Genomic DNA, 22855 nt, shown 5'->3' with positions numbered 1-22855 from the left:
AAAATTATCCTCATGAAACTTATTATGTACAGTACAATGTATTGCCAAGGTTTATTGGGGTTATGTTAGAGGCCAAGGGTGAAGGGTCAAAGGTGAAGACTATAAAGTCACAGGTCATATATGGTCATGATTGACATCAATTATCAAACAAAACTGTACCTTGACAGTGCACAGCAAGTGCAAACTTGGTTCAAATTTCCTAATGTGTTATTTTAATTTCTTTCAATTGCAGTTAGTAGGATCCTAGAATGGTGGGTATGAGAGGGTTTTTTCTTCTTCTTTTTTCCCCATCCAATTTGTTGAGGGAGAGATTTTGAAACACTCAAGCCATGTCATTGTGTAGGCTTTGGCAAGTTTCATTCACTGCGTGGTAATTTCATCTCAAGCAAATCACTGGGAACCAACGGCACTACATCTTGCTCGTGAGATATGTTTGTGTGACGTGCTTAGACTAGCGTAGCCTCTAATCATTCAGGAATATTGGGGGGGGGGGAGGGGGATGGTGTGCGCCTCTGAAATCGGCTGAAACCATGGATCTTAGGAGGAAGAGCATGCTCTGATCCTTTCAGATTATATGTCACAGGTTGAGAAGCAGAAGGATGGTGGCCCCGCATAAATTTGGTGCCATTAGCGCCTTTTTGCTTCCCCACCCGATGGTGCAAAATTGTCCACAGGCATCTCATTAGTATTAACAGTGTAGGAGGAGAAACGCTTGTTGGCAGCATTTAAGTGTGTGGGAAATGCACAGACTAGAATATTTCAGGGGAAATTTTGTGGGTATCATTTATGTATATATACAACACAGTTGTTAAGGTCATGATGCAATATTCAAAGCTGGAGTTGAATAGATCATTAGATGGAGAAAAAGAAATCAAAGAAAGCAGTTCAAATAAAAGCTTGTGTGGAGTTGCTAAAGGGATACACATTTATGTAGCAATTGTAAATATATGCAAAGTATGCTCACTTCTAAAGTGTCAGTGTTAAAGGGACTGTACAGTACTGGTTGTGGTGGGGATTCATGTTTTGAACATTCCTAAGTGAGATAATGAGAAACCTCTTATGAAATATGAAAGAGCATGTAATTTTAAGAAGGATTCAACGTTTATTCGATGAAAATTGGTTTTCAAATGGCTGAGATATCCAAAAAAATTATAATAATAAAAGGCGACAGTCCACGCCTTTTATTAGGATCTCTTTGTTTCACCTTGTTTTTGGATATCTCAACCATTTCAGAACTGATTTTCATCAAATAAATTTTTGATACCCCTTAGAATTGCATGCTCTTTGACATCTCATAGAGTGGTTTCTGAATATCTCGCAAAACGTAAAAAGCTAAATCCTCACCTCAACCAGAACTGTACACACCCTTTAAACACAGATTGTGGCCCTTTAAAAGGATAGTATAGTTCTGGTTGAGATGGGGATTCAGGTTTTAAATTTTTGAGAGATAATTAGAAACCACTTATAGTGAAATGTGAAGTATTAAAGAGCATGCAATTCTCAGAGGATTTAAAAGTCTAATTGACGAAAATTTGTTTTGAAATGGCTGAGATATCTAAAACAAAGCCATCCTCATAAAAGGTGGGTCCTACCTTTTACTAGGACCACTTTGTTTTACTTTGTTTTTGGATATCTAGGCCATTTTAAAACCGATTCTCAGCTAATAAATGTTTAATTCCTCTTAGAATGGTATGCTCTTTAATATTTCATATAAGTGCTTTCTAATTATCTTGCCAAAAAGTGAAAATTTGAATCTCTATCTTAACCAAAAGTATACCATACCTTTAATTGACAGGTTGGAGTTTTCCCACTTTGACATATTGGCTTACATGTCTCTTGGCAACACTTCAGATTGAATTCCATGAGGGTAATTCCATCACAGCGTTGTCACTCCATGTTGGGATGAACTGATGAATGTACTGGTGTTAATCCTTTCAGTGTTTGCTGAACTGCTGAACTCCGCATATCATTCATTCTCTCACTGACCGAGGATTCATTCAATATACTGGGTATGAAAAAGAGTGAGATGTATTTTCATCTTGTTTGACATGAGTGAGGAGAGATCCACCTTTTTGCTGTGCCATGTTTGTAAATAATATACTTTTTTTTCTTAAAAGGGTATGGGGGGGGGGGGTCGATGGGTGTTAAGGGTAAATATGCGCTTAAATCCATTACCCTAATTGGAGTAATGTGAGATTTGTTTGCTCCCCTGTCTTGCTGGATCTAAAATTCCTGTCCAGCCTCTCTCCCTTTCTCTCCCTTTCCCCTCTCCAACCCCCCCCCCCCACCCCTTTGCCTCGTTGCAAGTTTTGCCTATGTTACCATCCATCAGTACTGTATGCTGAGAGAGAGCTATTTTTGTGGACTGGTACAGTTGAGACAGGAACAGTTTTCTCTTCTTTTTCCTTTATTCTTCTCTCTCCCTCTCTCTTTCTCTTTCATGGTGGCTCTTAGTTATTCCATGAGTATGTTGAGAAGTATTTTCATAGTGAACTGCTTTTAAAGGTATGGTTTAGCTTTGGTTGAGATCGGGGATTAAGATATACCTTTTTTAAAGAGATAATTAGAAACCACTCAAGAAATATTAAAGAGCATACAATTCTCAAGAGGAATTAAAAGTTTATAGGATGAGAATCGGTTTTGAAATGGCTGAAATATAAAAGACATTTGAAGTAAAACAAAGTGACCTTAATAAAGACCCACCTTTTATTAGGATGTCTTTGGTTTTTGGATGTCTCATCCATTTCAAAACCAGTTTTCATCAGATAAACTTGATGAAGATGAATTCTTCTTAAAATGTAATGCTCTCTCATATTTCATAAGAGGTTTCTCATTATCTCACAGGAAAAAGTTGGAAACCTGAAGCCTCATCTCAACCAAAACTATACCATCCCTTTAACAGGAACGACGTCGCATCCCTCCCTGTCTCTCGCTCACTTTCATGATAGCTTTCATTTGTTCCGACTGTATGCTGAGAGCTATTTTAGTGAAACTGCTTGATACGGGAACAACTTTTTCATGGCATCTCTCTTTCTCTCCCTCATGGTATGTGTAGCTTTCATTCGTGCCGTCAGTTCTCTGAGAGCTATTATTTTAGTGGACTGCTTGAAAAAAGAATAGCTTTCTCATCACATGTCTTCCGTCTCTCTACAGCATTCATGCTGTCTTTGATGTTCATCCTTTCTGGTACATTATCCCTTGTGTGGTCTGCATTTGTGCAGGTGTACTTTTGCACTAAGAAGCCCTTTTCCCCTTCCCTATCGACCCCTCCGTCAGCCATGAGGCCATTTTCTGTGACATACAACTTACAATGCAAGTAGACGTACTATGTTTGCTTCCATTTAACTCTCCCCTTCTCTCTTTGCTCAGCATACTTTCTTTCCGTTCTCTTCTTCATTTCATTAAACCTCTCTTTTTCTTGCCGACCTCTTTGTCGATGTTGGGAGGGATTTCACACTGATGGAAGAATTTGATTGCTATCATTTCTATAATATGTTTAGAGTTGTGGAGAGTTTGGATGACGAAATTGTTGAACTTCGCTAACCGCAAACTGCAAAGGACAATGTGCACAACAGGTGTGGTGCAGTATCCATGTCTTTTCAGTCGAACATGGCTCTCTCAAAAATGCCTGCATGTTGGAGCACACGCCTACATGGATGTGTCGTAGCTAAAGTTGATGCAGTGCCAAGCTGAGTGTAACCTGAATCATGTTGTACTGGCCAGACCATTCAGGTTTTGCAAATTCAAGCATACACAGAATTCAGCAAGACAATATGAAAAAAAAAAAAAAAAAAAAAACAGAAAGAAGAAAGGCTCAGGACCAGGAATGGCCGGATGCAGTTTGAGAAACATTTGGGAGAAAATGTGATTTACCTCCCTCTGCTTTCAGACTTGCATAATGACATGATTAGCTTGGAACATGTTTCCATGTGTATGTATGTTTGCAGACAAGTTCCTTGGCAGTCTGAAAGACCTCTCCATCTCTGTTTCCCTTGTCCTTATTTCTCTCCTCCATTTCCTATATCTCCTTATCCTTCTTGGCTGTGCCATTTTATGCTCCTTTTTCTTTATCAGTGTATCATCATATGAATATGATTCATACTAGATAGATGTAATGCACTGACATTCAAAGACAAAGCACTTTTGAGTGCAGAAGCAAGTCTTGCCTTTCTCTTTGGCATGCTTTGGATGATGGCAGTATTGAACTGCTCTTGCAGTTTCAGCCCCCCCCCCCCCCCCCCCCGCCCCTCCGCCACAAATACAACAACGAAAGGTTTACTGTGTAATTGTCACTCCCGAGCCGCATTCAAGAAACATGAAGGGTAGCCCAGTTGAGTGTTGGATTACATTTTATTCATCACTTTGCCTGCATTATTGATTAATTGATTAAATTGCAAGATCATCAATCAGCGCCCTCATGGTATGTTGCAGAGTGGATGCTCTGTAGTTTGATATTGTTCTCAGTTGATGGAGGATCTGGTCATTTTCCTGATGCATCTTTCATTGCAAAACGGCAGACGGAGACAATGCTAACCAAAACCAAGCCATCTATTTTCTCCCTCCGAGATGTTGAATAATCAAGGGATCGGAAATGGAAGCCTTTTGCACCTGTACACCTGGATTGGGAGGACCTGTTTCAGAAGGAGTAGACCCTGTGGTGGTTGGTTGCACCTTTCTGTCTGTTTCCCTATCCCATGCTAGCTCTCACCGCATTTGGCCTTGATATGGAAGCTGGCGTCAAAACTAGGCCAGGGAAAACAATACCTCATCTTCTCTCGGCATGCATGGTACACAACGAGCTTGTTGTTTGCCGAAGAGGTCTGAAATGGGCAGACTAGCCCAATTCTGCCGCTCTACATACACGCTGAGCGGGAATACGCACAGGAGCTTAATCAAGTTGTGGCGGGCAAGACTCCGGCTGCTCATTTCATTACATCACGCATGCATCCCTTGGATCGCACTGGGTTGCCTCCATCTCTCCCAAAAAAATTCTGCTCTACTTTCATCTGACGCCACTCGGCAATTTCTAATATCAGAACCTGGAGCCCTCTGTGCCAACTTAGGTGGATTTAACTTGTCTTTCTCAGTTTGTGACAATTTAAGATGGTGAGTACTGGAAGATTCCTTTTTTTTTTTCCTCGCCTGTGCTCAAAACTTGCTTTTTGTGTGTCTGTTATATCACTTTAATAGTTAATATGAAGAAAAGATTGGTGAAATGAAATTATGTGCAGATTTTGGTATGTACTAAGTGTGTGAAAGACTAAAAATGAAATGTCAACATGTCAAAAGCTTTTACTTCCTAATATGTGCTCTGAGGAATTGGGTTTATCGTAGCTCAGCTTGAAAATGCCAGAAGTTCAAAGATGCGTTTAAAGATCTCCATTTAAAACATTGCTTTTTACGCTGCATTGTGAGAGAGTGTCCATTTATTGCCACCTGTTAAATTTGTGTTCCACAATTTGTGTTTGACAGATTTATTCATCCATGCAGTCACAATCGTGGAGGATTATGATAATTTGTGTCGTTCCTTTTCCATCATGAACCTAAAGCATGCATTATGCTATGTTTGTTGTCTGAAGAAATGGAAAGCGGAATGAAATTGGTAATCAATTCAAAAGCAGTAAAAATAGTTTTCAAGTAATCAGCAGGTGAGAATTAAGTTACTTCTATTTCCCTCCCACACCACAACACAAAAGTCATTTCAAGGTGCCAAGAGATATACTCCACTATATGAAGTGCTCCTCCAAATCCTCCAAATTGCCTTCCCTGAAGATGCCATTTGCAATCAGAATATCAGATCTTGGGTCATTTTGCCTTCTGTGCTGGCTCCCAGAAATGACCTTTCTTTTTTGTTTCTTTTCTATCCTGAATACTTCATGGCTTCCTGCAAGTCACCTATAGGAGACTCAAAATTGAATTTCCCAAACGCATCATAATGTTATTACCATGAATGGATTGCTGTGACATGTTTACTGCTGAAGTCATTACTACAAGCCACAATATTGACTTGATTTAACTGTGAACAGCCACCCAACCTACATATGCTGCCAACAATGGCTGTCTCCTTTAGTAGGAATTTTGCTGTTTTTCTCATTTTCACTAATATGAAAAAAACAACAACAAAAAACAGCAAAAATATAGGCATAAAAAAAACCCCAAATAGAACATATAGCATTAACTGATTCTCTTGTACGGTAATGTGATTGTATTCATAATATGTAATGAACTAATTTGATTTGCTGAAAGAGCGGAAATGTGAGGGTTCAGATGAAAGGATTTGAGAGGACAAGCATGGGAAGGAAATTGAGAGAAGAGAACCATGTTACATTGTATATGTCGTCAATATATTTTTGCACACTAATATACATGTATACTCTGTTTGTGCCCAGTACTGTAAAAGTAGATATTTTCGCGTGACTAGTTTTTCACGCTCGGCTGGGTAAGAAGAGTTTCGCATGTTTTTAATTTCACTGAATCAAGACATCAACTACTGAAGCATACAAATGTATGGCAAGCAGAAATATTCGTGCGTTTTTTGTTTTTTTGCGCTAGTTTCTGATTGTGAGAAAATTTCAACACCGTGGAAATTTCCACTTTTACAGTATGTACCTAATCATGTAGTAAACCTGTTTGTGGAAACTCTGACTTTAGATATTATGCACATTACTGGTGGTTGCTCTTAGATAATGATAATGATAATGAATAACATTTATATAGCGCTTAATACTGATGTTTCTAAGCGCATCAAATCGGGGAAAAATAATATATATAACGTAAAAACAAAATACAGCATTATGTACATATTATGATAACGACAGCAACAACAACAGCAAGATTAAGGTTGTGTAAACAGATGAGTTTTCAACAATGACTTAAACCTATCAACATTTTCAGCGTTACGAATATAAAAAGGGAGTTCATTCCAAAGAAGTGGGGAAATAACTGAAAAGGCCCTATCACCATAACGTGTACAGGTGCGGGGACCACGTGATAAGTGGAGAGCGGAGGAAGAACGAAGAGAACGGGTTGAAGTGGAGGAGCGGAAGGAAATTAGATCTTTAAGATAAGATGGGGCAAGATTATTACATATCTTGTAAACAATAAGGAGGATTTTAAAAGTGATACGTTGATGGATGGGGAGCCAGTGGAGGGATTGGAGAACTGGAGTAATGTGGTCAGATCTTTTTGTAAGGGTCACAAGCCTAGCAGCTGTATTTTGAATTCTTTGAAGTGGTGCAGTACTTGAAGCAGGGAGACCAACAAGAAGGGAATTGCAGTAGTCAAGATGAGAGGAAACAAATGCGTGAATGAGACGTTCTGTGGAAGACTGATCCAATAATTTACGTATTTTACCAATTTTACAAATACCCCAAGCAGCAGAACGACATGAATTCTTAATATGTTGTTGAAAGTTCAGATGCTTATCTACAATAACTCCGAGATCTCTGACGGACTGAGAGATGGGGATAGTACTATCTTCAAAGGAAAATTCTGTTAGAGAGCTACCCCGCCTGAACTGAGAATGAACATACAAAAATTCCGATTTAACACAATTCAATTTCAAATAATTATCGTGAGACCATTGCTTGATATCATCAACGCATCTACTAAGTTTGCAGAGTGCTTCGACTTGGGTATTTGGTTGTATGATTATGTAGATTTGAGTATCGTCGGCATACATAACATGTAAAATATCGTTATGAGAGTTGATTACTGAAGACAGAGGGGCTGTGTATAGAAGAAATAGTAAAGGACCAACCACAGACCCCTGGGGGACACCATGTCTAAGAGGGAACGACTGAGAAAATGCACCGTTCACAGTAACCATCTGGTGGCGATCGTGTAAGTAAGATGCAATCCATCTCAAGACTGTTCCCGTTAGACCAAAATTAGTCTCCAATCTGTTAAGGAGAATTTCATGATTGATAGTATCAAACGCAGCAGAATAATCTAAAAGCAGAAGAGCAACTTCATGGCCTTTGTCTACTGCTAAGAGGAGGTCATTGAGTACCTTCAATAAGGCGGTTTCGGTGGAGTGGAAGTGTCTGTAGGCAGACTGATTACTAGGAAACAACTGGTGTTCATCAAGATGATCTCTGAGTTGGCGAACAACCACTTTCTCAAGAACTTTACCAAGAAAAGACAGATTAGCAATAGGGCGAAAATTATTCAAATCATTACGGTCTAAACTGGGTTTCTTTAGAAAGGGCAATATGAGCGACCTTTTGAAGTGCTTAGGAACTACGCCTGATGACAACGAGAGATTCAGAATGTGAGTTATTGCAGGAAGAAATTCATCTAGACACTCTTTTAGTAGCCACGTGGGGAGAGGATCAAGAGAACAAGACTTGGACGGAAGAGAATTGATGAGACGTTTCATTTGTGACTCAGTGACTAAACCAAACTCAGAAAATACACACTCAGTGTTTAAATTTATGCGAGAGGAATTAGAGAGAGAGATTTCAGGAGACACCGGGAATGAAGATGCAATGGTACTAATCTTGTTGTCGAAAAACTCAGCAAACTGATTGGCAAGTGCAGGATTTGAAGTATGGTCAGGAAGAGAAGAATCTGGATGTGCAATTGTGAGTCTTTTGATGATGTTGAAAAGTTGTTTGGTGTCTGCAGCAGCAATCTCCTCTCTTAGGTGCCTTGACTTGGCGTCAGCAAGGTGGCTGTAGTAGGACTCACACTCTTGCCGATACAGCTCTCTGTCAATGCAAAGACCAGACTTGATCATGCGGCGCTCTGCACGGCGTCTACGCTTCTTAGCCTCCTTCACTTCTGTCGTGTACCAGGGATTATTTGGCCGCACTGTTACAGATCTAGTCTTGAGCGGAGCGTACTTATCAAGAAGTCTTGTTACATGAGAGTTAAGCAGCAGGACAGCCTCGGAGGGACACGCTGGCTCTCTGATCTGGAAAAGTGATGCAGCAATGTCATTTTTAAAGGAGCAGAGGTCCATAGACCGTAGATTTCTGGAGGTAGTCTGCTTCTTGGGGTTCACTGGGCCTTTGAGGTTGAGAGTGGTGATGATGGCGGAGTGGTCAGAGGGCAGAAATGTGACAAGATTAACATTCGATACAATGTTGTCAACTTTTCTGCTTAGAACTAGGTCTAATGTGTGTCCAGCTTTATGAGTTGCCTCTTTAACATGCTGTTGAAATCCTAGAGAGTTGATGGTGCTTAGAAAAGATACAGCCAAATTATCCGAGCAATCGTCAACATGTATGTTGTAATCCCCAAGCAGAATGGAACGATAGTCATCGATTGCCACTGATTCCAGAAGTGTAGGGAATTCTGACAGAAATAAGTTATTGGTTAAATTGTTCTTAGCAGAAGGAGGTGGTCTGTAGATGCCATATACTCTCAGAGCGGATGAATGAGAAAGGTTGATTGTGACATCAAGGAGTTCAAATGATGAGAACGTGAAAGTGTCATTTATGGAAATACGTGCAGATGAACGGACAAGCAAGCAGATGTAGATGCCATATACTCTCAGAGCGGATGAATGAGAAAGGTTGATTGTGACATCAAGGAGTTCAAATGATGAGAACGTGAAAGTGTCATTTATGGAAATACGTGCAGATGAACGGACAAGCAAGCAGATGCCGCCACCTCTGGAATTCGTTCGAGGGCGGTGTACAAAATCAAAGTTTGGAAGAGAGACCTTCAGATCCGCTATTATCAGATTGTCTCTTTGTGTACCAGTTAACCAAGTCTCAGTTATAACGAGAATATCGAGCTTGGCATTAACTACTAAATCACATATGTACGCAGACTTGTTGCTCAGGGAGCGAGCATTCCAAACACCAATACGAGTTACAGAGGATTTGTCACTTACTGTAGTTCTTGTCTGACGATCTGTTGAAACACGAGATGAAATATGTGGTTTGTGAGCTCTGCGACCACGATGCGTACGACGACGTCGTCTGATGCCGAGCTCACAGACCCTTTGCCAGACATCTTGGCGAAGAAATTGGTCGGTACCTATGTTAAAATCATTTAGTGCGCGAACATCATATCTTACACGATGGGGTGGATCAGAGTCATGATGCACACGTAGGCTTACATTGTCACGTTGGTGATGGTCTAGCTGAGTCGGGCCAGGATTCAGCTGTATGTCCCCACACAACAAGATAGAAAGCTGGAAACATGCATGGTGGTTACTGTAGTATGCAATTGGATGACCATGGTACTTCCACGAGTCATGTTTGGTGGTATTCACACACTTGAAGAGGTCCAGAGGCTGAATGAACTGATCCTCTGCGGATGAAATGAATGGTGACAGAACTACACAAAAGATGAAAAGCCACCTGCAAAACCCCTCCATTGATGATAGCTCAAGTACAAGAGTCAGTACACACTGAATACAAGAGTCTGTCTACACAGGAATTTGTGTCAGCTCACAAGAATGGATGAAAAGCTGCTTGGTGATCACCTCCATTGATGGTTGCTCGATCAAGTACAAGAGTCAGTACACACTGAATACAAGAGTCTGTCTACACAGGAATTTGTGTCCGCTCACAAGAATGGATGACAAGCTGCTTGGTAATCTCCTCCATTGATGGTTGCTCAAGAACAAGAGTCAGTACACACTGAATACAAGAGTCTGTCTACACAGGGATCAGTCTCCACTGAAGCAAAATATACAGAATGGGTACCTTTACCCATGTACAAAATGGTGGCACAGGGTAGCAAAATGACATTGAAATAAAGTATAAGGAAAATATAGCAAATCTAACACCAAGGATGCACCAAAATTGTCTAGGAGAACCCTGATGACAACAAAAATAAAGTGTTACATATTAGGTACCAAACAATCAACATAAAACACTTTGCAAAAGGAAATATTACAGAGCCCAATTTGAGTGGGGCTACCTAGACCAGGCGCACACCAAAAATGAGTTAATTGAAACTGAAAAGAACTGAACGCAGATGAAAAGTGAAATTAAAATGTTGAGTGTGCTTCTGTCATTGCCATCTTTATAAAGGCTATGAGTTTCCAACTAGTCATAACTCTTCAGTGCTGGGGGGAGGGTGGAGATCCAGAGTTCTCTTTCTTTATAAGGTTTTCAGTTAATTGTTGATTGTTGATTGACTACGACGGCTTGCACATAGGCGATATATTTTGAAGAATAATTCTATAGACAAGTTTGTCACCTGTGTTAGATTATTCAATGGCACTCAAGTGTGCTGGAATACTGTATATGCTGAATATTTTGCTAGGTTTTTATTTTCGTGAATTTTTCAAGTCGCGTGCTGTGCTTGAATTTGAGACACATGAAAATATCGACTCTGATGCCAATATACGTGCACGTATACATTTCTTCGTTTAATGCTGTACTGCATGATCACAAATTTAACCGCTCATGAAATCGTTGGGAAGTCCTGATTTGCAAAAATTTTGATACGCTAAATATATGGCGTATGCAGTATATTAAGTAATTGATAATCAGCATTGGAGGACAGTGAATCCTGAATGCTTTGTTTGAGCAAGGAGGTTCTAGAGAATGGAGTCACAACTGTCTTATTTCCTTTGCTAGATGTTCGAGGCCGCCCCTCAAAAATATTTGAAGCACGTGCCAAACAGGATCTGCAGCGCAGATACGAAGACAATAATCTTGTGTCTCATTGCATAATCACCAGCCACTTTCAAAGGAAGATATGTCTTTGTGATGATAATTACTTTTCGCTATCCCTTCTTATAAAAGATAGGTGGTACAGACACGAGGATGCGCGAATAGAAATTGAGCAGAAAATGCTGAAATAAAGATGAAAATTACTCGACTGGGCATACCCGGGCACTAATCTGATATATCTATCAATAAAGAATTATACTTGAAGATTATTCAATATCAGTTTCATTTGTGGAGATTACGCGGAAAAGTGATAAAACCGGCTTTCCAGGATGGTACAGTTTTAAACATTTTCACATGATACAGCTCTGATTTACACTTTTGATCAAATTTCTGGATGGAATTGACTTTTATTTTACATGCTTTATCATTAAGTGAAATTTCATTTCATTTAGTAAATAAATAAGCAAAATATGGCCAACATTATGATAACGTTCAAAATGAATCTTCTGATTACTCAGCAAGAAGGCGGCTTGGAACATCGACCATCAAAGGCACAAGTGCACCTGTGGAATTCTTTTGTACATCAATAGAAATCTGACAACTGTTTGACTAATTACAGCCAGTTGGAACTCCAATATATAAAACCTCCTTGGTTTGAGACTTGCCCTTACATCTAGCGCTTTTGGCAAATGGCATACCTTGTTTGTGCTATTCAAAAGGAAGGTACTGTAAAACCAGAAATATTTGTGGCATGAAATTTCCATGAATTGGAGCTGACAGCTTTATTTGTGACATGACTCTTGTGCAAATTGACACTGGCATTGAATGCATTGTGTACATAACAAAACACTTTTGTATACATTTTGCTTTTGTATATCTTGGCTCCTCGCAAAATGGACTATAATAGAAGTTTCATGCCTGCAGAAATGTCTGGTTTTACAGTAGCTTATAAACTCTCAAGGTTTTTTTTTTTTTTTCGGGGGGGGGGGGGGGGGACGGGGCCTAATCCATGCAATATTTTGCAGAAGCATGTAAACAAGATGGGGGAGGTGATTTTCTTTAGGAAATACTCATTTAGTTGTTTATGTTTTGTACGGCAAGGAATTATATGACTTTAAACTATTTTCCATAGAATTTTCATTCTAGAGAGATCTTAGGAAGTGTAACAAGTATTCTATAAAAAAGGCAAGTGGAAGTCATTGTTTAATTTTAAAGCAAATCCACATGGCAGGGTCCTCTAAAAATGGACGTGTGCCCTGATCCCATTACCATCAACAGATGAAATTGCATTGAAATTCGTTGTTGGTGCTTTTAAGAGGGCTTTATCCCTTCAGGAATTATGGTATCAATAATTACACATATGTAGAATTGATGCCAAGCTGAGTGATATTCATTAATTTATTGGAAGGGACGCAAGGGCGGCACAATTTTCTGCCTCATCTCGCGTTGCAAAGAGAGGGATTCTCAAAGATCAAGTGCGCGGAAAATTACCCCGCTGGGCTGTCTGCTCACAATCGTTACTGGTATGGAAGCAGCTTGTGTTGTTGTCTAATGACATGGATGTTGCCATCAAGAAATATTGACCCGGAGCAAATTCTTTGTGATGATTACTAATATTGTATTTTTTTTTTATGGGAAGTTACGCACCTGAGACCATAATCCATATTGGCCTATTCAGCATGGTTGAGGATTGGGTAACAGAAATACTTCATTAGCCCCAGATATTTTGAAATGCACAGTAAGGCAATGAGTTTATGAATTGTGTCACCATCTTGTGTTGCACAACAGTGTCTGTACTTTTATGCATTACAACATTTGGTGGTTTTTTTTTTGTGAGAATGAGCAGCGCTATGTCATAGTGATATATTGTTGAGTGTCTTTTGTCTTATACTCATTTAAGCATTAAACATTTTTTATAGGAAAATCCAGTGTTCAGCAACTCAAAACAAAATACTAAAAAGTGATTCCACTAGATTTTGTTCTGTAGGCATTTTTTGTTTTGTCCCACTAACAATCTCAGTAAGAGAGAGAGAGAGAGAAAAAAAGCCTTCGGTTTGTACCTTCAAAAATCACAGAACAAAATCAATTGCATGAGAGACAAAGATTATAACTTTCCATGCTTGCATTTCTTATAGCAAATACCAATGAAAAAAATAAAAATTGTCCAAATGTCTTACAAAGAAAAAAAAAAGTGGAAGAAGAATGTGAAGTGACAGATGAAATAACAGCAATGTACATTAGTGTGGCAGCTGTACATACAGGTAGTTCAAGAGTGGATTTTAGGATTTATGGCGTCTGCACAAAAAGTTTGCATTCTGACTTTGCTATTTAAAGAGTCTGAAATGTGTTTGTCCCTCACACTCGACAAACTGAACATGTGTGCATTCCTCTTGCCTTCCATGTACTTTGCTTGACAGACGGATAAGGCTGAGTCAACGCTCCTGGCTGATTTCTTTAGGATTTCTGAGGAAAATAAAGAAAATGCTCAAGACATGAGTTGGAATGTACAATGACTGCACAAGAGTTTATGGGTACTCTTTGGCCGAACTGTTTGACGCATGTAAAGTTATTTGTCATTCATGCTCGGCAAACTTGGATGTGTGTGCTTTCCGTTTCTATTTCACGTTTCAGGGTTGACAAAAGAAGTAAGCCTGAATCAACGTTCCTCGATGAAGAAATTATGGGGGAAAAGAGAGAAAACAAGGAACTTTAGATAAATGTGTGAGAACTTAATGTGGACTTCATCGGCTGCATAAGAATTTATTGTGTGGTTGTGCTCTCCAGTGAATCAGAAATTATTGTCAGAGTCGTGCTCAATGAACGGAACATGGGTGCTTTTTGTTCATTATGCTTAGTGCTTGACAAAGAGATGAGGCTCAATTGTCATGCACGACTGAGATCTCTGAAAATGAAAACAATTCAAAATTTACAAAAAGATGGGGGGGGGGGTATGGAGGGATAAGTGTGCACAAACACCAAATGGTGAATGCATTTCCTCATCCATGTAACTGCAACACAGATATTTCAGCTGAGTGTATGCCTTGCTCTTTGCTAGGTTTGTTGAGCTGTAAGTTATATCTAATCGAATTGAGTGGAATTGAATTTATTGTCCAATATGCTCACTTGTTAACAATTTTACAGCGTGTACACGTTATTTATAACATAGAATTGAATGACAAGTTTAGTAGGTTTCATGATTAAAACTAGACCTTTTTTTTAATCCTTGATCAGACTTCATTACAGTGCGTGTGCATTTTAATATTATTGCGTGTCTCGTTACCTTTGATCTCCAAATTGGGACAATGTTTCATCCCATGACTAAAACTGCCAAAGCTCTTCTTGTGGAACAGATCAGCACCAAGACTCTGTCCACTTTTACATTCGCACTCCTATGTGCATAAGACTTAGTGTCATGAACTGTAACAATAGTCATACATATTCTGGCAAGAACCACATACAGATAGTTTGGGTGAACTGGTTATTGTTTCCGTCAATCAGGAATATACAGTATGTGTAGGACATCCAAAATGAAAAGGTACAAACAGCTTTATGAACAGTCACTTGGTGTGATGGATGAGTTGCGGTAGAAAAATCACAGATGTTAGAAATTAAAAATGTCACTTTTTGTTCTTATTCTGCTCCTGTCATTTAAGATTAGATAGGAATGTGCCATTGACTTGTAATGAACAAATGACCTCCAAGTATAGTGTGCCAGTTGCATGCCTTCAAAGAGTGAGGTCGGAAAATTTAGTGTTGGATTTTTATGTGTGCCAGTGATGGCCTTTGTCCCCCCCCCCCCCCCCCACATTTCTCTTCCACAGCATCTCATGTGTATCACAGACTGCACATCAATTAGTTTTCTGGCATGGGGGGGGGGGGGGGGGACAGCCATGAAAGAGATGATGCGATTGATGGATGACATGGCGTCTTGATCTTCCACGCTGCCGTTTTCTTTGTGTTTGATTTCCTAGGAGCAACCCCAAGTTGTGTATGCCATTCACTGCTGGGTCCATTCTTCAAGTGTGCAAGAAGCCGTAGATAACTGTATTCCCACAAAACCTGTCCTATGATATTCCCCTGAAAGGCTCTTGGCCTAGTTCCATTATCTTTTGGGAGAGTGAAGACATGCAGGCAGAGATGAAAAGAAAATGACTGAATGTGGTATATTTCAATAAGTAGAATGAAGATTGCGATTCATTTGTTGCTAATTCGACCAAGCCTCAGTGCATTCCTTAGACGTGCTTTCAGGTTATCATTTCAATTCTTTGTGATGCAACTATCCGCCAGATATCGATATGTAGGTTAGGGGTTTATTGTGGTGTGTTCTAGATTTAGCAGACTGTTGATTTTGGTACAAGCCTCTGAATACTAAAAAACACCTGTTCCTTTTCTTCTTCTTTTTTCATTTGGTATTGTACTAAAATGTAGCTGAAACATACAACATACTCCAACTCTTCAAGTGATTTTGTGTGGCTGATCAATGTCTTGTTTTTCTTTTTAAACATTTGAGTCTATTCATTGTGATTGGTTAACAATCAAGAAATGTAGCTGATCATGTAAACCAGTATAACTTTAGGTCATTTTTTTGTTTTTTTTTTGTTTTTTTGTTTTGTGCTGAATATGTGCCACTGATCTGGATCAAATCTGTCCTTTCGGATTAGGTACTGCGCAAAATCAGTTGTGATTAAATGTCAGCGTGATTCAGCTCTTTCCATAATTCCTTGGGAGCAAAGCAGAGATAAATCAAGTTGAAATATAGACAGTGAGGGCTCTTAAAGTCACAGAAACCACTAAAGATTTAGGATGAATCTGGGCCACATTAGTGAAGGCAGTGCTCTTAAATAACAACCCCAAAAATCATGAGAAGTTTTGCAATGAATTATTCTGAGTAGCTGATTGATGTGTTTGTTGCAGGCTGATCTCCAGAGAACAAGTCTAAATTGTGCTAAAATGGATATTCGATGCTCTTGATTTTCGTAGTGCCTCAAAATCTTGTATTGGAGCTTTGTTTTCTTATATGGGTAGAATTGCACAAGATGTAGGTTGCAACTGAACTTTGCAAAGTAGGTTTCCAAATTGGCATTTCTTAACTGTTGATTTATGAGCTCTATACGAGGTTCCTGAGGTTTGCATTGAATAAAGATGTGGAAATCCAATTTCATTTGATTTCATCATTTCTCCTAACCTATTTAGGTAAACCATTTTCTTGTGCAGCATTGTAAATGCATCTGAGAGTTACTGAAGAGCCAATTGTATTTTGCGTGCACTAGGTTGACAAATGAGTGATTCTAAATTGTCACCCGATGTGTATATTACACATGTGCGATTTGTTATGGAATACTCAAAGTACATAATTATATTGCCCTGGTAAGTTGGTGTTTTTTTTTTTGTTTTTGTTTTTTATAATTCAAGCTGTTTGTGATTTAGAAGAAGTATCAAAGCACACTCTAACCATATTAGCTCTGCTCACATTTCAGATCCCTTGCCCTTTAATCTATAAAACCTTTCATCATTTAGAAAGAAGTATTTATACAAGTGATGTAAGACCTTTTGATGATACAAATCCAGGGATTTGTGTTTTCTTTTCTTTTCTTTGTCAGTTTTTTTTTTTTTTTACCCAGCAGCAAGTAAGTTCTCTTCCTGACAGGAAGTGAAATCCAGGGATGCTTTCATATTCCCCCAGATATGTACATGCGAATTTTATCATGAAAAGAGACAAAGTTATTTCATGTTTGCACCTGCAGTTGATACTTTCAGGAAATTTACAGGGCCTACAGGCAATTTGGGAATGCGCGAGACGTAGACAGGGACTACTATCAGCAGTAGATATGAACATTTTGTGTGTGGAGTAGTGTCCATCCTTGGTAAGATTGAAGGCCGACTTCAAATTACAATTGTATTACTTCAGCAGCCAATGCAAGGTTCACCGAGAAGAAGATAAAGACAGAAATATGAAGTAGGAAGAAGGGAGGCCGAGACATCAGATGGGTTTTTCTGGAGTAACCGAATTCTGTAAGTCTGAACATGCCACACCATACAGTGTGAAAGGTCATGGAAGCTTTGGATGAATGTATGCCTACACTGTAAGCTAGAGGTTTTGTTAAGCCAGTTTGAATTTACCTGTCTATACATATTTATAGAGAAAGACACACATACACTGTACACACACACACACACACAAACGTCAAACCTTTACATACTGTAAAGCAAGAAATGTTCACAAATTGGAGCTGACGGCCTTTTTCATTGTGTGAAATTTTCACAAGTTGCCACTGGCATTCAATGCATATATACTGTATATGCCATATATTTCGCGGTCTAAATTTTCGCGAATTGGGACTTCCTGACAATTTAGCAAGAGGTTAAATTCGCGATCGTGGAGGCCTGTACCGTATTGAACGGAGAAGCGTACACGCGTGCGTCACATTAACATCGGGATCAGAGTCAATATTTTCTGTAATGTCTTTAATTTCGTGAATAGCACCCGACTCGTGAAATTCGCGAAAATAAAAACCTCGCGAAATATTTGGCGTACACAGTAGTGCAGACGAGAATTTTTGCATGCATTTGATTTCGCGCATCTTAGCTCTTGCAAAATTAAGCTGCTTGCAAACATTTCTTGTGCTACAGTGTACTGGGGACTAAGCTTAACATTGAGGACGGGCTGATTTTGCTACAACATGCATTTCCCATAGACACTTGCCCGAGTATACTTGAGACTCGTCCTCAATGGGTTAACGGGTTAAAAAAAAAAAAACAGCTCCGTAGACCTACATTGTAGAATGCATCAAAATATTTAGGTCACCATGCATGGCAGAAAGCATGGAGAAAGTTAGACTCACATGTATGAGAGTGCACACAGTGCTGTAAGTGATGCTGTTTGCATGAGTTGTTTTCTATTGAAGGGTGATAAGTGTGATGTTGCACCCTTACATGGCTGTACACCCTTTTTACTGGGCAAGACACCTCGGTGCCAATTAGTCTCAGCATGCATTTCCATGCAGACTCCATATGATAAACTTGTTAATATCAGGAAAGTGATGTGTAGGATTCGAATACATATAGATATTTTTTAGTTTTTTTTTGGGGGGGGGGGGGCGGCAGAGGAGTTGGTTGTCTTTGTCAGAGAAACATGAATTAAGTCTGATTGAGAAAGGACTACTTGGAATATTGATGTGATGTTTCATCTACAGTAGAAGTTATGATAATCATGATGATGGTTAGTACAATATAAAGAAGTGCTCATAGTGCTTAAAAGAAGTGAAAATGGAAAATGATACAAATAGGGGACAGTGTATAACAAACAAGCAATATAGAATGCAATAACCTACTTATATGCAAAATAAAAAAACTCAAACAAATGAGATCTTTGATTCACTATAGATACCTCGTACATCAGTTGAAGTGAAATAGAAAGAGAGAGAAAAAGCGATGAAAAGAGGGAGACATAGAAAGGGAAGAACAGTTTGGGAAGGGATATAAGAGAAATCATAGGGACGTAGGCGTGACAGGAAGATTGATGTTCATGCTCATGTGAGAGGTTTATTTTCATTCAGCCAGATATTTTGACAGCAGTGTGTGTGTGTGTGTGCGGAGCTATGGTACACTTGCAGTGGGAAGAGGTGCCTTTAAAAAGTGCATGACCCTGCAGTGTGTGTGTATGTGTGAGTTTGTAGACATTCTCTTGTGACATATAGGGGATACAGGTGCTATTTTAGCCACATAGCGTTTAATGGAGGGTACTATATCTTCTTGAGTGAGCAGTTGTCTGACATGATAGTGATGCAGTGGACTCTACTTTAGCTGGACCTTGTTGGAGCTTTGAAATTGACAGTTTCCAAAAGTCTTCTCCCCAATACAAGGTATATGTTGAAATACTGCCATTAACATACAGTGATGTATGCTCAGTATGTTCAAACAGTTTCTAAAAATTATATTCATGAGGTATATCCTATAACAGAGTTCCCTGTAACAGAGGCCCACTGTACGGACAAGTGGTTTTGAGGCTGGTGAATTAGGCACGGCATCAGCCATGCTATTACCCTATAAGAAGATTTGATTAGCTTGTGGTCATGTCCTGTGTATGTGAGAGTTAGCCTCCCCCAATATTATAAAAACAGGTGAATAAACCAGCAAGTGAGCAGTACATGTCCAAGTGGAACCCAGAACTTGTAGACAAAATGAATAGACAGGCAAGAGTAAGGACATTGTAAAACAAGATTTCGCTTAATGCTCTGTCACCTTCTCTCTGAACACTTTGGGAAAGAGAGTGCGGCTCATGTTTGCCTTGCAGTACACATTTCAATTATTACTCTAAATACATTATCAATCATACTTCAACATGCCTTGCTCTTTACGTATGTGCATGCAGCAGTAGTTGTCAGATGATTGCATGGTGCTCTACATTCTGACAAACAGTCTGGCACAACTCTGTGGATTTCTGAAATACTGTGATATTGCTACTACAGATGACATTGTCTTGCTTATCCTTTGTGTCTAATTGTGCTTTTGTTTCCTCTTTTTTTTTCTCTCAAGAATGCAGAATAAATCCAACATTTATGAAATTGAATTCCCAGCACGTTCTCTTTAATTCATGTTAAATAGAATAGCGATGCTAACCTATTGAGGACAAGTTGATTTTGCTATAGCAAGCATTTGCCATACACACCTGCCCAAGTACGGTCGAATAGAAAAGCAACTTTAACCCATTGAGGATGAGCTGATTTTTGCTTTAACAGGCATTTCCATAGACACCTGCCCGAGTATACTCGGGACTAGTCTTCAGCAGGTTAATACACTCGGGATGTGTTCATGTTCATATGTCTAGAATGACTGTAAGGACAGTGACAGCATTCATCACCTAACAAGCCCCCCATTTCTCACAGGCACCGCAGTCGACACGGCCTGGTATCTAACCTGACAGCAATTGAGGCCGGTCCTGTTCAGGAGTGAATATCATGAAAGATTAATGCTGAATTCACAATGAGTTTCCAGGCGCTGCCCATGATACTTATGATACGGTGAAAGTGGATACTGACATGATATTTGGAAGATGTGATGAGTGTGGCCTTGTTTGCTCTCAGAAATTGGCAGCGCTGCCTTCCGTGGTCAAAAATCAATTTCCTTTGTGCTCTGCTCCCCAGCTCAAGACCATAGTATCAGTGAAAGAGTGTTGGCATGGATGATACCTACAGTAGGTAGTATAAATGTGTTGTGGTATAGGAAGTATTAAATGAAATAACAAAACCCTGCAAAGTCAACTCAAAAACCCAGCGGTGTAAGTTTGTGAGTTTCTTACTACAGTGTTGCAGTTGGCATTTGGATTATGTATCATATGTTACATATCCCACAAAAAGCAAAAAATAGTAAAACAGTGTGTGTGTGTTGTTGAGGTGGGGGGCTCAAGCTCTCTCTCCCTACAGTAACATAGTGATGAATACAGGAACAAATTTGGGTTGATAAAATTTGTTCTATGTCATCTAAAATGTCTATAGATATAAAGATAAACAATTGAGTTTGTTCATGTATCTCATATTGGAATTCTTACAATGTTGAGTTAGATTTGTCCATTGATTAACATAGAAATTCATTACTTCTAATTTACACTAACAGTTCATTGCAGTACAGAATTTTCCCGCAGTTTTCTCAGTATGAATAAATTGAGCTGAGGTGCATCATGTGTTTGCTATATTTTGAGGTACAGTTGTATCAAACTTATTTGAAGTAGAATTAACTCAAGTATCTTGTATTCAGTTGTTTTGATGTGAGTTGTTTTATCTGAAATTTGGATTATTTGTTTCTTTTTTGAGCTGTCTTATTCTTTGATTTAATATGTTGAGGAGCCATTTTCAGTTGTTCTAATTGAGCTGCCTAAACCTCATTTTAAAAATGAGCTGAATTGCTTCATTTGAATCACTTGTTTGAGTTGAGTTGTGTTGCTTTCATTTGGGATGAGTGAAGTTGCCTCGTTTTGAGTCAGGATGAACTGAGTTGCGTCATTTTTAGTCAGGCTGAGCTGAATTGCCTCATTTTGAGTCAGGATGAGCTGAGTTGCCTCATTTTGAGTCAGGCTGAGCTGAGTTACCTCATTTTGAGTCAGGCTGAGCTGAGTTGCCTCATTTTGAGTCGGGCTAAGCTGAGTTGCCTCATTTTGAGTCAGGATGAAATGAGTTGCCTAATTTTGAGTCAGGATGAGCTGAGTTGCCTTGTTCTGAGTCAGGATGAATTGAGCTGCCTGTATTCAGTCAGAATAAGCTGAGTTGCCTTGTTTTGAATCAGGCTGAGGTGGTCTGTATCTTGTTTTGAGTTAGGATGAGCTGAGTTGCCTTGTTGTGAGTTGGTAGAGATGAGCTGCAACTCAGCTTATCCACACTAAAAAATGAGGATAAGCTGAGTTGCCTCATTTTAACGTAGGGTGAGTTGATTCATCTCTATGAATAGCATTAAAATGAAGTTGAGTTGCCTTGGTTTTGAGTTGGATGGGATGGATTGCTGAGTTGAAATGCTGTACATTTTGAAAAAGGTTGTTGTAGTGATGACAGAGACACAAAAGCTTATTACATTTTAGGAGTACGCTCTCAATGCTGATGATGAGTTTTTGTCTGTTTGTCTTGCAGGCAAACCCCAAGGCAGACCAGACCCCCACAGCAGACCCTTCCAAGCCAGCTAGCCAGGAGGAGGAGGAGGTGGATATTGACCTAGGTGACCCTGACGTCCAAAGTGCGGCTCTGAAAATCCAGGCAGGATTCCGGGGCATCAAGGCAAGAAAGGAGGTCAAGAAGCCGAAGGACGACAAAGCCCCTGACTCTTAATCAAGGAAACCCCATATTCGCCCTTATTTTAGGATGTATACTATATGTACTAGACTGAGAGGAATCGTATATTTCAATGCCAGCAAGTGTAAGAATTGCCATGATCGAGAGTATACACGTATATCGTATGGATAGAGAATGATGCCTCACGTATAGAGGGTAATACTACATGTACATGTAACTCGATTTTACCCGTAGATCTGAATGACAGTTGGGGGCAGGCAAACGTTTTGATGTTACACACAACTTTGCATGTTCTCCAAGAACAATAGCTGATCAAAAACAACCATTTCCCATTTCCTCTCGTGGCGGCTTAATTATATGCAAATATATTTGCATACATTTGCATACATTAACCAGGTTCTAGCTTATAGGCTACTGCCATGAAGTCATTTCTAGGCAGACATGCTGGTACAATGTATTGGCAAACAATCCCCTTCCCCAACCTCATTCCAGCACCAT

At 39.4% G+C, this 22855-nt stretch overlaps 1 protein-coding gene across 1 annotated transcript in view; it reads left to right on the top strand.

The window, feature by feature from the left end:
* LOC140229433 (uncharacterized) overlaps nucleotides 1–22334 on the top strand; it is a 60346-nt gene extending 38012 nt beyond the window's left edge. The window contains exon 9 of the mRNA XM_072309683.1: nucleotides 22199–22334. The gene's annotated coding sequence lies outside the window, so the exon portion shown is untranslated. The remainder of the gene's footprint in view (nucleotides 1–22198) is intronic.
* The last annotated feature ends 521 nt before the right edge of the window (nucleotides 22335–22855 follow it).

This window comes from Diadema setosum, chromosome 6 (assembly GCF_964275005.1).
Source record: "Diadema setosum chromosome 6, eeDiaSeto1, whole genome shotgun sequence".
NCBI lineage: Eukaryota > Metazoa > Echinodermata > Echinoidea > Diadematoida > Diadematidae > Diadema > Diadema setosum.
The sequence above is the reverse complement of the archived record's forward strand: the minus strand, read 5'-3'. Positions and strand labels throughout refer to the sequence as shown.